The sequence below is a fragment of the Solanum stenotomum genome, chromosome 2 (assembly GCF_019186545.1).
Source record: "Solanum stenotomum isolate F172 chromosome 2, ASM1918654v1, whole genome shotgun sequence".
NCBI classification, from domain to species: Eukaryota; Viridiplantae; Streptophyta; class Magnoliopsida; order Solanales; family Solanaceae; genus Solanum; species Solanum stenotomum.
The window spans coordinates 58,731,405-58,746,508 of NC_064283.1; the positions used below are offsets into that span (position 1 = coordinate 58,731,405).

A 15,104-nucleotide genomic window follows, 5' to 3' on the forward strand; every position below is an offset into this window, starting at 1 on the left:
AATAAACTTCTCAACTATATTAACAAGACTAGAGTTCAATTACAAATCCACAAAGTAAATGCAACAACGCAAACAACAAAAACCCAAACAGAATCGTAGAGATACTAAACATAAGAACTAGGGAATTAATAGAGAGATAGAAGGGGATGAGAAGCTTAGACTAAGAAGGGAGATGAGAGGAAACACTCTTTTCTTTAACAATTTGCATAACCCTTCTTTCCAACTCATTTGCCCTTTTAACCAAATACTAATTGGGCCGGGATCCCAAATAAGATACTCCAACATTTTACTCGGCCCAATAATTCCAACTAAATTAGTCTCCACAAATTCCAGTCCATAGGCCCATACATATCAAACTCTGTTCACAACAATACTCCCGCCCTCAATGAGAACCTTGTCCTCAAGGTTCAAGTAGAACAATGTCAACAATAACAAAATATCACTCTCATAAGGTGAAACATACTTCTTCCCATCAATTCCATTAAAGAGTAGTGTGATAACAATTCCATAACTAAGAGGTAACCGCATATGCTCTGTTTTGTTTTCCAATCTATAGTGTTGAATTGAAATCATTGTTAGTTGTTTGATCCAACTCCTCAAAGCATGCCGTACCATAAATGTATTGTGCAAACTCACCATGAGAAGAGTAGTGTACTAAGGAATAAATAAAGAGAAAGTTCCAGCAGTCCCAACAACAACAAAAGGGATAAGTATTTTCGCATCTGTTGAATTTCTTGTTGGCATGCCATTGCCGAGAAAAGTAGCTGAGCTGAAACAAGGAAAGCCAATCTAGAGACAAGAGGTTTGGTCGCTCCAACAGCCCAGAAGTAATCATCAATGCCACCGAGTGAACCAGATATGAAGCTTGAGCAAACACGTCTCTAAAGTAGGCATGTCCACGTATCGGACCTTATTGTCAGCATGTCATGCTAATAGGAAAACATGAATATTTCTTCTCCAAGTTGTCAGGTAGAAGGAAATACTTCTTTTAACAATATAACAGTGAGTAAAATTTGGAGAAAGAGCAACTACTAGTGCCAAATCAGATTGCAAAATGGAGGAATTCACACACCAAGATTGTCCGGGATCCCACACTCTAGTCATAAAGTTTGAATAAGCAATTAAGCAAATCTTAACAGAACAGCTCTGCAATTGTAGTGCCTCCACGTTAACTGTGTAACCCGTATGAGCCATGAAAGTGAAACGTATTCTTGAATTCTATACACCCAGATCCGTTGCAGTCAAACAAATGGATACAGTATCACATTTAGCACCAGGATCAAATGGAAATTGACTTAAATTAAGTTGATCACATCCACCTGTTTGTGGCCTCATTATCGAAGCCAACCACGTGACACCTCCAAGAGAAAAATCTAGAACGTCGAAGGTCTTGCTGTATGCACATATATCAGACAACAAGAATTCTGAAAGAGTGCACTCCTGTCCAGTATCAACCCAATTGTCTTTGCATAAGTGAAAGTCAAGGCAAAGCGTCGATTTGTTTTGGTTACCCCCACGATATTCTTCAGGAGAATCATGCCAACAAGAAATTGTGTGAAGCCATAAGGCAACAACATGTGATTAATCGATTTCAGCAGGTAGCGAATTTGCATTCGACATCACAGTTCCTTGACAAGCAAAAACAACCGAAAAATCAGATGTATTCAATGGGGGGAACTTTTCAAACAACGCCACATTTTCATGTGAATTTTCCTCCTCGTCATTATTAGATATTTCTATATCTTGTAACACGACATGAGGTACTTTGGTTTCTTTGCACAAGCTATTGTTATACACCTTGGCTATTGTAGATACCGAGTGTTCAAAATCATGGACAATAGCTTTCATATCATGAATGTTGGAACTCACTGTTGTGTGAGGAATTTTGTCGAACATGTGATCTTCGGTGATGGAAGGAGGTTCATTTACCAAATTCTCTTCCACTGAATTGATATTCCCAATCTGTGGTGTCGCTGTGTCTTCAATAGGTTCAGTATCCGTATTGTTTGTAGCAATCAGTGCCACAGACTCTATATATTGATACTTCATAGGCAATTTACCGAACACCTGGTCTGCCTGTGAGCTGCCAGTGTTGTAGGTTGATGCAATGGCAGAGGACTTTGAAAAATGACTGGAAGCAGGAAAGGGAGACACCACAACTGATTGTGAAACTATAGGGACAGAACTAACGTAGTCATAATGAACCTGTGAGGAATTAGCTAGACGCCCCAACACATTTATGTTGGTTTGCTGTTGAAATCGCTGAGTAAATGCATCCTTGAAATGGTTCCAATCGACTAGTAGCTTGTTGTGAAACCACCAATCGAACCAGGAAAGAGCTTCACCATCAAAGTAGAAGGAAGGAAGAGGTAACCAGTCCTTCTCGTCGAAACCAAGGTATGTGAAGTACAATTCTGCCCGAAAAATCCAGTACTTTGGGTTGCCGTTGTCATTGCCACTGAATCTAGGTAGAAACATAGCTGATGATGGAGTTCTCTCAATGAAAGCACCAATGTAATGAACTCAAGTCCAATTGTAACAGTAATAAACTTCTCAACTATATTAACAAGACTAGAGTTCAATTACAAATCCACAAAGTAAATGCAACAACGCAAACAACAAAAACCCAAACAGAGTCGTAGAGATACTAAACATAAGAACTAGGGAATTGATAGAGAGATAGAAGGGGATGAGAAGCTTAGACTAAGAAGGGAGATGAGAGGAAACACTCTTTTCTTTAACAATTTGCATAACCCTTCTTTCCAACTCATTTGCCCTTTTAACCAAATACTAATTGGGCCGGGATCCCAAATAAGATACTCCAACATTTTACTCGGCCCAATAATTCCAACTAAATTAGTCTCCACAAATTCCAGTCCATAGGCCCATACATATCAAACTCTGTTCACAACACCATCGTCGCCGGAGCTTGAAACAGACCGTTGGAGAGAATCAAAGACATGAATTTTACCCAAATAATTACAACAAAAAAAATTAAACCTAAAAGAAAATTCACAACCCCCACCCCCTGTATTGTCTTCCCCAAAGACCCTGCCCATTTGCAGAAACATCTTCACACCCCATCCTTCCCTCTAATTTACTTCTCCAAACTCTCCGATTCCTTTTAGTGCACACACCTACACACTATTTCTTTTTTCATCATTTTAGTGTAAGTATCTTTATTCACTATTGTAAGAATTTAACTTTGTAAGGAAATTGGTGAGGTAGGTATATGTGCTTCTCACAAAGATGACTGCTTTTTGCAGTCATGAGAAGAGGCGGTGATGTTTTGCTGGAATTTGGAGAAAAGAAATTTAAAAGGAAGAATAAAAAAGTTTGTAGAAATGGTGGCTAAAGGGTAAGGAAAATGGGCTAAATTATTTTAAATTTAAATAGATTGATGGGTCGGGCATGGGTTTAAAATGGGGTATGGGTTAATTTTTTAGAAATCGGGTCAATTTAGTTTGATTTGGGGATTTCTGTTAATTGAGGGATATAAATGATGAATTAGTAACGGCGAGGGTATAAATAACTTTGTTTTAATGTTAGGGGTATAGTCAACTAATAAACTAAAGTTGAGGGTATTTTTGACCCTTTTCCCTTCCATAAATATATAGGTATTTTTATCTTCTTGTGAAATTTCCCTTTATGTAAAAACAATTTTATTCTTGTGAAAAATTCTAGTTAATTACTGAAACTTCAAGTTCACAAACTTTGTAAAATCTTACTAAATTATCTTAATTACGATATAGCTTTAAACTCAAAATTTCTATAACAATTAACAAATATAAATAATATGATAATATAAAATTTACACAATATAACTAAAATTCAAAGTTGTTGATTTTTCTTAAGAATAAAAAACGACTTGATTAAAATAATAGAAGTCAACCTAAAAATGTATAACTATATTTCCAAATCTAAACATGTAATCAAATTCATATCTATACATACAATACAACTATGATGAAATGAATATCCACCACTAATTTCTAGCTAAATTAAGCATCAACATATATTACTATTTGTTTTCATATGCATTTTTTTAAACATACTAAAAAGGAAAGTATGTGATTCTCTTTTTAAATGGAAGGAGTATCATGTTTGGTAGTTAGTTACAAGGTAAGTTATTCATGTATAAAATTCCAGTGTTTGATTTGGAATCTAAAAACATGCATAACTAATATATGTAAAAATTATGAGAGAATATATGTATTATTCTATGTAGGATAGAAGGTGAACAAAACCATGTATAAAGTAAGAGCCTGTTTGGCAATGCTGCTAAAAACTACTTATTTTTATAAGCACTTTTTTAAAATGACTTTTAAAAAAATTGCTTTTGAAAAAAAGCAATTTGTATTTGGCTAATTCATTTGAAAAGTGCTTTTGATAAGCAAATCATGTTTGACTAATCCTTTTTAAAAAGTGCTTTTGGGAGTCTTACAAAAAATGATAAGTATCAATGTACTTTTAATACTAAGATTATTTTATAGAGAGAAACTATTTTAAATAGCTATTAGATTTTTTTTAATGAAAATATGCATTTCAAATTTTCAATCAATATTATACATAAATAAATAAATTAAATATTAATATAATATTAACATGATGACTTAAATATAATTCAAAATATCAAGAAAAATAAATTTAAAAACTATTTCACAAATTAAACCACTATATACAAAAAATTCACCACAAAAATAAATAAAATCCATCATATTTTTAATCCTACAAAAATGTTGTTGTTACATTTATTTCCGATTCTGTAAAATAAGACGTAAAATAATATATTAAATAATAATAGTATGTACACCTAAAATAAATAATTATTATATAAAAATAAAAATTAAAAATTAAAAATAAATTCTTGTATGAAACTTAACCAAATTTATGATATATGTTAATTAATTAATAAGGGATATATTGGTAAATATGCATATAGGGGAGGGATATTTTAGTGTTCAAGAAAATAATTTTCTGCTTCTGCTTTTTTTAAGAAGCAGAAATTTTTAGCTTCTTCCCAACATCAGAAAAACTGCTTCTGCTTCCATTTATAAATAATTTTGAGAATTTGCCAAAATCTTTTTTTTTTTTTCAAAAAAAGTGCTTTTATCGAAAAAAAGAAGAAGCACTTTTGGCCTCCCAACAACAATGCCAAACATGCTTTAATACATGTATAACTAAACCATGTATAAAATAATACATAGATTTCCTCATAATTAATTCCTACGTTACTAATATCTGCACAATTTTAACCAGCTACCGAACGACCCCCAAATGTTTAACTCATTTTAGACTCGATCCTTTGACAATAAAAGGATAGTTTTAGAAACCTCCCTCTAAGTTTTAGGTTTTTGCACGGATTGCGCCGGCCCTATCTTTGGGTGGTCTTCAATTTCACCCTTGTTGTTCATTTAGGGCCCGTTAAGCCATGCGATGAAATCATGAGATGACGTTGAAGTTTTGTTTGGACATGCAATTTGAACTTTTTATGTTGTATGTTTTCTCATAAACGTAAAAATCCAATAAGTTGTAAAATTATTAAAATTGTCCAATCCTTTATACAATCTCACGAAATAATAAAAGTTTATAAAATTGCGAAATACACTATCACAGGCTATTCTAAAAATACACAACATTTATTGATCAAATTTTAATTCAATAAAAACAAATTCCCACATAGTATGAACAATCTCCTCATGTTGAACTTGCATTTCTCGATCATATGACCGAGATGACGAACCACTATTGTTATAACGATGAATTTTTTTCATTAAACGTCGATTTGAATGAATAGTAATAAATTTGGTTGGTAAATAAATGTGATAAAAAATAATGAATTAGGTGAATATAAATGGTAAAGTAGGAGCTGATTTGAAGTAATAATAAATTTTATGTTGGTGAAAATAATATTATATGAGATACAAATGGTTTAAAAAGTAATGATATGAATTATAAAATTTATTTACATATGAAATAAATATAAATGTGGACATGATAATTTTTAGCTACTTTTTTTGTTTCTTGAACTTTTTTGTCTCCCAAATGTGTAATAATTTGATAATTTCAAAAGGGTCCTGCAGAGGAGGATATCGAAGTGGTTGGTTTTGATAATCCTGCAAAAGATGTGATAAAGCGACTCTGTGAAGGATCAAAGGATCTTGATGTTATACCTATCGTGGGAATGCCAAGACTTGGAAAGACCACACTGTCAAGAAAAGATTACCAAGATTCTTACCTTGATTTTCATTTTTACAAGAGAATGTGGATTTATGTTGGGACATCAAAGAAATCAAAGGATATTCTTGTTGAGATTGTAAAAGAAGTCGCGCCAAGCAGTAGTGAAGAACTAATTAAAGATAAGGATGAGGATCAATTAGCTCATATCATACGTGAATTTCTTATTGAAAGAGGTAAATATCTCATTGTCTTGGGACACAAAAGTTGTAGATTTTGTCAAGAAAGCTTTCCCGAACAACGAATCCCAGCCCCGAGGGGACAGAATCATGTTGACAACTCGCCAACGACATGTGGCTGAAGCTGTCAGCGCTCATCCTCACAATCTGGAAAAATTGTCAAAAGGGGATAGTTTTAAGTTGTTGGAACAGAGAGTTTTTGGCAAAACAAGGGAGTGTCCTATTAAGTTAAGAGGATATGGAAATGAGATTGTAGATAAATGTTGAGGCGTACCACTAGCCATAGTGGTGATTGCAGGAGCTTTGAGAGGTTGTCTGGGTGAAAGTGAATGGAAACTAGTCAAGGATAATGTGGGGAAGCACCTTATAAACAAAGATGACAATAAAAGCTGCTTGAAATTTGTTGAAACGAGTTACAATCATTTGCCGCAACAGAGAAAGGCAGCCTTCTTGTATTTTGGAGTATTTCCTCAAGGTTTTGATATTCCTGCTTGGAAACTTATTCTGTTATGGGTTGCTGAGGGGCTAATAAAGTCTGATCTTCAAGGCAGTGAAATTAAGGAGGTTGCAGAGACTTACTTGAGCGACTTTGCCGGTAGGAATTTAGTGATGGTGATGCAAAAGAGATCTAACGGTCAAATCAAAACATGTCGGCTCCATGACATGTTGCATGAGTTCTGCATTATTGAGGCTGAAAGGATAAGTCTCTTTCAACAAGTATATCTCCAACCTGGTGTTCGATTTTTTCCTTCTATAGAAGATCCAAATACTTGTCGTCGATTATGTATTCAATCCTCTATTCCATATAATTAAGGTCAGTCAAATTCGTTCATTTTGTCTTGAAAGCAGCATCAATCTCATTATATTTCCCCCTCCCTCGTCCACAAATTAAGGCCAGTCGAATTCGTTCATTTTGTCTTGAAAAATGATTTTATATCTCCATCATACATTTGTGTTTATTCATAAGTTACTTTCTAGTCGTTGTACAATTTCTGCAATCCATGAATCCCTTAACAATCACGATTTCACATTACTTAGCATAGAAAGCTCTCTCCAACACTTCATCTTTCATATTTTCCTTGTAGGATAGAATTAAAGCATGACGTTCACTGGGAATTAACCTACGATCAATGATGGCAAATAGAATACTCGTGGATCACTCAGTGTTTCATCTTTCTGCAGTCCATTCCTCTGATAAACTTGTTCCAATGAAACAAACTTGTTGTCTTTTTATCTATTCAAGCATTGTGATTGTTTAATTAAGAGATGTCGAATAAATACGCTCCCTTATGCGCTTGCCTGGGGAGCGTTTCTAATTTCTTGTAAAACTTTTCCAGCTTTCAAGTTTTGTTACTAAGATTATTTGTGCCATCGAAAGCATTTCTTGTAATTCGTGCAATTATTTCTTGTAAAACTCTTCCAGCTTTCAAGTTTTGTTGCTTTTGTGCCACTGAAACTCAAGATGCTATTTCAATCTAAGTTCACTCGGACTCTACACTTTCAGTGCTGCACCCCTGCCTACACGACCTGGGTGATAAATACAACTATTTCTGAATTCAAAACAAAGCTTAGGTGAAGTTGAAGAAAATGGATTACCTTGTATATAGAAATTTCTATACCAATCATATTCTCCCCCATATCATAATTTTCTCTGGGGAATAATTTTACACAAATGTCTCATAATTAGACATATTCTCAAAGCTCTATTTTTAAATATTTGAATTATTTTAAGCCGAATTCCCGTACCTGAATTCACTCTTATCTCTCATTCAACAAAATGGAAGGTTCACTCTTCTAATATTTTCTTGTGAATGTCAACTTTAGAATATAAAATCTGCAAGGAGCTAAACATCAAGAATCAGACTAGTAAAATGTGATGAAGTAATATACTTACAAAAAATATAGACAAAATTCAACTAATTAGAGAACACTGATCAACTACAAATGATATTAGGACAATTAATCACATCTTAGCTAATTCACATAGCTACTATCACTCATAGAAGCTATCGCGATCGGACTTCTAACATAGTGAACATGATCAGTCCATCGCAGTTCGCCAAAAATATGTGTATCTTTTACTGCATCTGCATCCAGAACTTTAATTGTTACGTTAAAGCTCTTCTCTTGACCAACGTGATCAAATTCCAAGATGCGGGTATTAACAGAAGCTGAACATATTCTATGTGGTAAACGAACACGTCCAGTGTATCTTCCAGGGGCACCGACATTCTTGAGCCTATGAGTGATGGTGATTGGAGATGAGGGAGAGATGTTGGGAATTGTTATGGAAGGATAGTTGAAATCCAAGAGATTATTTAGGCCTTGCTGGTGCTTAGGACAATGATAAGATGATTCTGTTTCTGAAAATTCTGTGATGTTTTGGTTGTAGCCCAGGAAATCATAGTAGTCATTCACTGTCAAGTCATAGACCAAGGTAGGGTCCATGGATGCGCATCCTGCGCCATAATTAAAAGGTGTGGCTTTGTCTTTCTCCGTTGCATCAAGCATTGGCTTGAAAGTGTTGTCTCTTGTTCTGGCTGTAAAACATACATCTTGATTAGTGAAAGAAAATCGGACAATTGCTAAGTAGTTGAAAGACGACAGGTGTCAAATTTAGCTCATGAAAATATGGCATCCTGTCCATGTCTGGACGAGTTGAGCTAGACATATATTTGTTGCCAGGTCAAAGCATAACCCGAGTAGAGTTATGATCAACTTGAACGTTCAGATTTTATCTGTTCAGCCCATTTGACACATCTGAACGGTTAAAGTGGCGAGTTATCAAGTGATGCACGCGTACCTGTTGTCATAATAGCAGATCGAATAGCAGCGGGACTCCAATCAGGATGGAGGCTCTTGAGAAGGCTACTACACCAGCAACATGGGGGCAAGACATTGAGGTCCCAGAGATCATGTTGTAGTCTTCCTCTGTAGGATTGGGAGATGTGCGTTTATCGTAGTCTTCCTCTGTAGGATTCACTGCTTCACTGTATGCAGCTATGATATCCACTCCTGGTGCAGTAATATCAGGCTGCAAGAATGGAAAGAGGCAGATCCAGAATTTAGATTTGTTCGCAAATACTTTTTGAAATTATGAGTTCAGAAGCTAACTTTCGTTGAAATTATACTATTCCACGTATACATAATTATGTTCCCTGGTGAAATTAAGGTTGTCGTTCAAGATGTGGAAACGATAAGACTGTAACATAGCGGGAGCTTAGTGCACCAGACTATCCTTTTTTCTGGGTGAAATTAAGGTTGCTAATGCCTTCGAGTTGAAAGGGACATTTATTATGCACAAAAATGATCAAAGAATTGATTAGGATCTTGAGAATGAGGGGTTCCTAACCTTGAGAATCTGAGGAGTTATAGTATTAGGACCGGACCAACAGAAGAGAAATCTGCCATAAATGGAGCCGGCTTTCTTCGGAACTTTGTCTCTGGACCCGTGATATATGCATGGATCTCTGTAACAATAACATCGCAAGTTAGAAGTACAAGTATCAACACTGGAAATAAGGAAAAGAAAGATATATATATAGACAGACTTAGAAGAAGCAATGTAGTCAAAGACTCGAACACCATCTGTATAATTGATATGTATCGCTGGAAGGACATGAGGGACGCTGTAAATTTCGTTGCCAGTGGGTTTATTGTTACAAAGGATCATTCCGATAGCACCAGCTAGAGCTGCTTGATGACCCTTCTCGATCAACGGGATCTCTCCTCTAAGGCAAGCTAATATCTTGCCTTTCACTTTTTTGGATCCAATGTACCTTTCTTACACCTTAATCTGCATCAGATAATCAAAATACATGTCATGATCATAGCTAAAACTACTCCCTCCGTTTCAAAAAGAAGTCTCTTTTTTTTTTTGACAATTCTTTAATTCTAACTTCCCCAGACAAACAAATTGATGCAGAGTGAAACAGAGTAGTTTAACTAACAAGTAACAAGAATTAGCTAAATCCCATCCTTACGCATCATCAACAGATGCTTTGGCTCGTTTAGCCTGTGCAGCACTGATTAGTGGATAGAAACTTTTTCAGGCATTGTTGGTTTCGAAAGGCCTGCTCCCGTTAAAATCAACCCACTCTGCAGTCCAGCGCTGCTTTGTAATTTTCAGTCCAGGGTGCTTGCTGCTATTGTTATTATCCAGGGAGCAACATTTGTGACAGTTCAAGGCTTAGATCCATCATTACCAGCTGATGCAATTACAACTATACCATTCTTGACAGCGTGGAACGAGCCAATGGCAAGTCCATCTTTTAAGTAGTCACAAGGCGTTCCACCAACTAATATGGATATGACATCAAACCCATCATGTATGGCTGTATCGAAGGCTTTGAGGATATCGGCATTCATACATCCTGCATCATCCACTCGTGGCCAGCATACTTTGTAGGCAGCCACCCGGGCTTTGGGTGAACCTCCCTTAGCTGTCCCGTTCACCAAGCCAAGCACACTCGCTCCGTGGACTATGTTTCCACCAGCAGTTGACTCTTTGGATTTGAAACTTTTAGGGAAGAAAATAAGGTTCAGCAGCAGAAACTTTCATTCATTTTCAGCTTTTGAAAGCATACACACATATATCTACATAAGCTTTTCCAAAGTTAGTAGAGGACCATACATATCCAACCACTATTGACTTTCTTACAAAACATATTCCATAAAACAAGGACTACCTTTCCTTTACATACTTAACATAATATTTAAGAAAATAACAATTAAACAAAAGACATCTAGAAATATCTCATTTTCTAACACTCCTCCTTGAGATTTTTCTTGGATACTCCCAACTTAGCCCTTAGAACTTCAAATTTCCCCTTAGGAAGAGCCTTGGTCATGATGTCTGCAATCTGCTGATTTGAGCTGCAATGAACAAGCTGAACTTCGCCATCCTTCTCTGCTTGCCTGATAGCGTGAAACTTCACATTTATATGCTTGCTACGACCATGTTGCACTGGATTTTTGGCCATAGATATTGCTGACTTGTTGTCAACCTTAATGACAGTAGCTTCAATGTCATTTTGCTCCAGATCACGTAGAATCTTTCTTAACCATAAAGCCTGATTAGTTGCACCAGCAGCTACGATGTATTCTGCTTCTGCAGAAGATTGAGCTACCACCTCTTGCTTCTTTGAATCCATGAGAACATGCCTGAACCAAGTGTAAAAGCATATCCAGAAGTGCTTTTCATATCATCAACGCTTCCTGCCCAATCACTGTCTGAATAACCCATCAGTTGCCCTTGCTCTTCCCTTTTAAATCAAATACCATAATCAGCAGTTCCTTTGATATATCTCAACGTTCGTTTAGCAACACCAAGATGAACTTGACTTGGAGCTTGCATAAACCTCGACAGTAAACTTGTCGCGAACATGAGATCGGGTCTTGTTGCTGTTAAATACAGCAAACTACCAATCAGACTTCTATAAACTATTGGATCAGCCCTGTCACCTCCTTCAAACTTCGAAATCTTTTCATTGTGAACCAATGGAGTCGGTACAGACTTGCACCTCTCCATCTTGAACCTTTTAAGAATATCCCATGCATATTTTCTCTGAGAAATAAAGATTCCAGCAGTAGCTTGATGAATCTCCATTCCCATAAAGAAACTCATTTCACCCAAATCTGACATTTCAAACTTGGTCTCCATTTCTTGCATGAACTGATTCACCATTGCTTTATTGCTTCCTGTTACCAGAAGATCATCAACATAGAGTGACACCACAAACACATCTCCTCCTTTAGCCTTCTTCACATATAAAGTGGCTTCATTTTCACTTCTCTTGAAGCCACAATGAATGAGATGATCATCAATCTTACTGTACCATGCTCGAGGAGCCTGCTTTAATCCATACAATGCCTTATGAAGTCGGTAGACTTTATCCTCCATTCCTGCAACTTGAAAGCCTTCTGGTTGATCAATATATATCTCCTCCTGCAACAGTCCATTTAAGAATGCAGATTTCACATCCAAATGATACAGCTTCCAATTTAATTGAGCTGCCAAAGCAAATAGCAGCCTTATTGTATCATGTCGTGCAACAGGTGCAAACGTGTCCCCATAATCCAGACCTGCAACTTGCGCATAACCTTTCACAACAAGCCTTGTTTTGCATTTATAAACTGAGCTATCTGGATTAAGTTTGGTTCTATAAACCCACTTCATCCCGATCACATTTCTGTTTTTGGGTTTATCAACCAACTTCCAAGTATCATTCTTTTCTATCATACCAATCTCCTCCTTCATGGCTTCAATCCAAACTTCATGTCTTGATGCTTCTTGATAGCTATTTGGTTCTGAGATTACAACATTACATCTTTCATATATCTCGGAAAGAGATCTTGTCTTCAAAATTGGCGAATCAAGTGAGGATTCCCCGTCTGATTCTTCGTCTTCTTCCAGAGTTTCAGACCCAAATGATTTGATTTCAGGCAGCGGACTCAAGTTCTGAAAAACTGCATTATCTTTCTCAATTTGCTCCTTATCCCAGTTCCAATAAGCATGCTCATCCACGACTACATCTCTTCGGATTGAAATATTTTTTGTTTGCAAGTTGAAAACTCTATAACCCTTGGCTTGTGATGAATAACCAATAAAGATCCCCAATTCACCTTTTGGTTCAAGTTTGCTTCTTTTGACAGAAGGAACATGAGAATAGCATATCGAACCAAAAACCTTTAGATGCTTGGCAGATGGCTGTATTCCACTCCATGCCTCAATAGGAGTCTTTTCATCCACAGCTTTTGTTGGCAGCCTATTTAACAAATACACTGAAGTATGAACAGCTTCTGCCCAAAAGCTTTGTGGCATTTCTTTTCCAGTAGCAAACATCTTGCCATTTCAACTACTGTTCTGTTCTTGCTCTCTGAGACTCCATTTTGTTCGGGCGAATAGCTTACTGTCAACTTGTGATCAATCCCCATATCTTCACAATACTTATTGAACTCATTTGAAGTGTATTCACCACCATTGTCCGACCTCAAAGCCTTTAGCTTACAACCACTTTGTCTTTCCGCAAAAGCTCTAAATTTCTTGAAAACTGAAAATACTTGAGACTTGTTACTCAGAAAATACACCCAAGTCATCCTTGTAAAGTCATCAATAAAGAGCACAAAATATTTATTGTGTCCCAAAGATGATGCCTGCATAGGTCCACACACATCAGTGTGAACTAGTTCAAGTTTTTCAGTTGCCCTCCAGGTAGCACTTTTAGGAAATGATTTCCTGTGTACCTTACCCATCTGACATGACTCACAAACTTCTTTAGACAGTGAAATCTCAGGTAAATCCTTAGTCAAGCCCTTTCTATACATAGACTTTAAAGTATCATAGTTAAAATGACCATATCTTTTGTGCCACAACCATGACTCATCCTTACTTGCAAAATTTGCACTATCAAACCTCCCATCTAAAGGAAAAGTTTTATCCACCATTCTTACTTTAACAATCAAACTATCTTCGGAGTCAAAAATCAAACAATGTTTGTCCTTAAAAAATAAAGAATAGCCTTTAGACATCACTTGAGCCACACTTAAAAGTTACATGCTAAAGAAGGAACATACAACACATCATGTATAAACTTTGTACCTTGTGTAGTTTGAAAGGCAACTGAACCCTTTCCAAGTGCATCTACCGTCTCACCATTTCCCATCCTTACTTTAGTTTTGATTGACTTGTCAAGTGTATGAAACATGAGCTCATTGTGTGACATATGACTCGTACATCCACTATCTATGAACCATGAGCATTTGTTGGTTGTGTTTTCTTCATGAGAAGCCATAAACAAGCTTTCTTCTTCATTTTCAGATTTTTCAACAAAATTTGCCTGCTGCACATGGTTTTGTTGTGGTTGATTCTGCCTGGCCCTGCAATTTTTCTCAATATGACCCATCTTTCTACAGAATCTACATTGAATCAGTGGCTTTCCTTTGAACCAACAGTCTTTTTCTTGATGATTGGTTCTTTTACAGTGGCTGCAAGGTGGAAACTTCCCTCTCTTTGAAGATTCCTTCCTTGGTTTTCCCTTTTCTAATTTATCTCCTTCCATCATTCTATTGTCCTTCATAGGCTGTTTGCCTTTATGTTGTGCTTGAAACGCCGCTTCTGCTACTTCTTCATCTCTTATACTTGATCTTTGTTCTTGGGCTTGCAACTTGCTGATCAGTTCTGCCACAGATAAAGTCTTCAAATCACAAGATTCTTCTATTGCTGAAATCTTGGACTCAAACCTTGCTGGTAAGCTTATCATCATCTTCTCTACCACCCTTGAATCTGGAAAGGTTTCACCAAACAACCTTACTTTGTTTACAATCTCCATAAGTTTGGCAGAATACTCTTTCACAGTATCACCTTCTTTCATCCTTAACATCTCAAATTCTCTTTTGAGAGTTAAGAGTTTGACAGCCTTCACTCTGTCACTTCCATCGAACTCCTCTTTTAGTTTCTCCCATACTTCTTTAGGTGTTTCACAAGCCCTTATTCTTGTGAAAATCACATCTGAAAGTGCTGAATGACGACATGTGAGAGCCTTGGGTTTCCTTGACTTTGCATCTTCATAATTCTTCATTTGTGCAACAGTTGGATTTGGTCCAAGTGGAAGAGGATCATCTTCACTTTCAATTGTTTCCTATAGACTAAGAGCTTTGAGATAAGCCTTCATCTTTATCACCCATATG

At 36.4% G+C, this 15,104-nt stretch overlaps 1 pseudogene; it reads left to right on the forward strand.

Annotated features, from left to right (window-relative positions):
* Positions 1-6,003: 6,003 nt before the first annotated feature.
* On the forward strand, positions 6,004-7,229 carry LOC125856142 (putative late blight resistance protein homolog R1A-10; annotated as a pseudogene).
* The last annotated feature ends 7,875 nt before the right edge of the window (positions 7,230-15,104 follow it).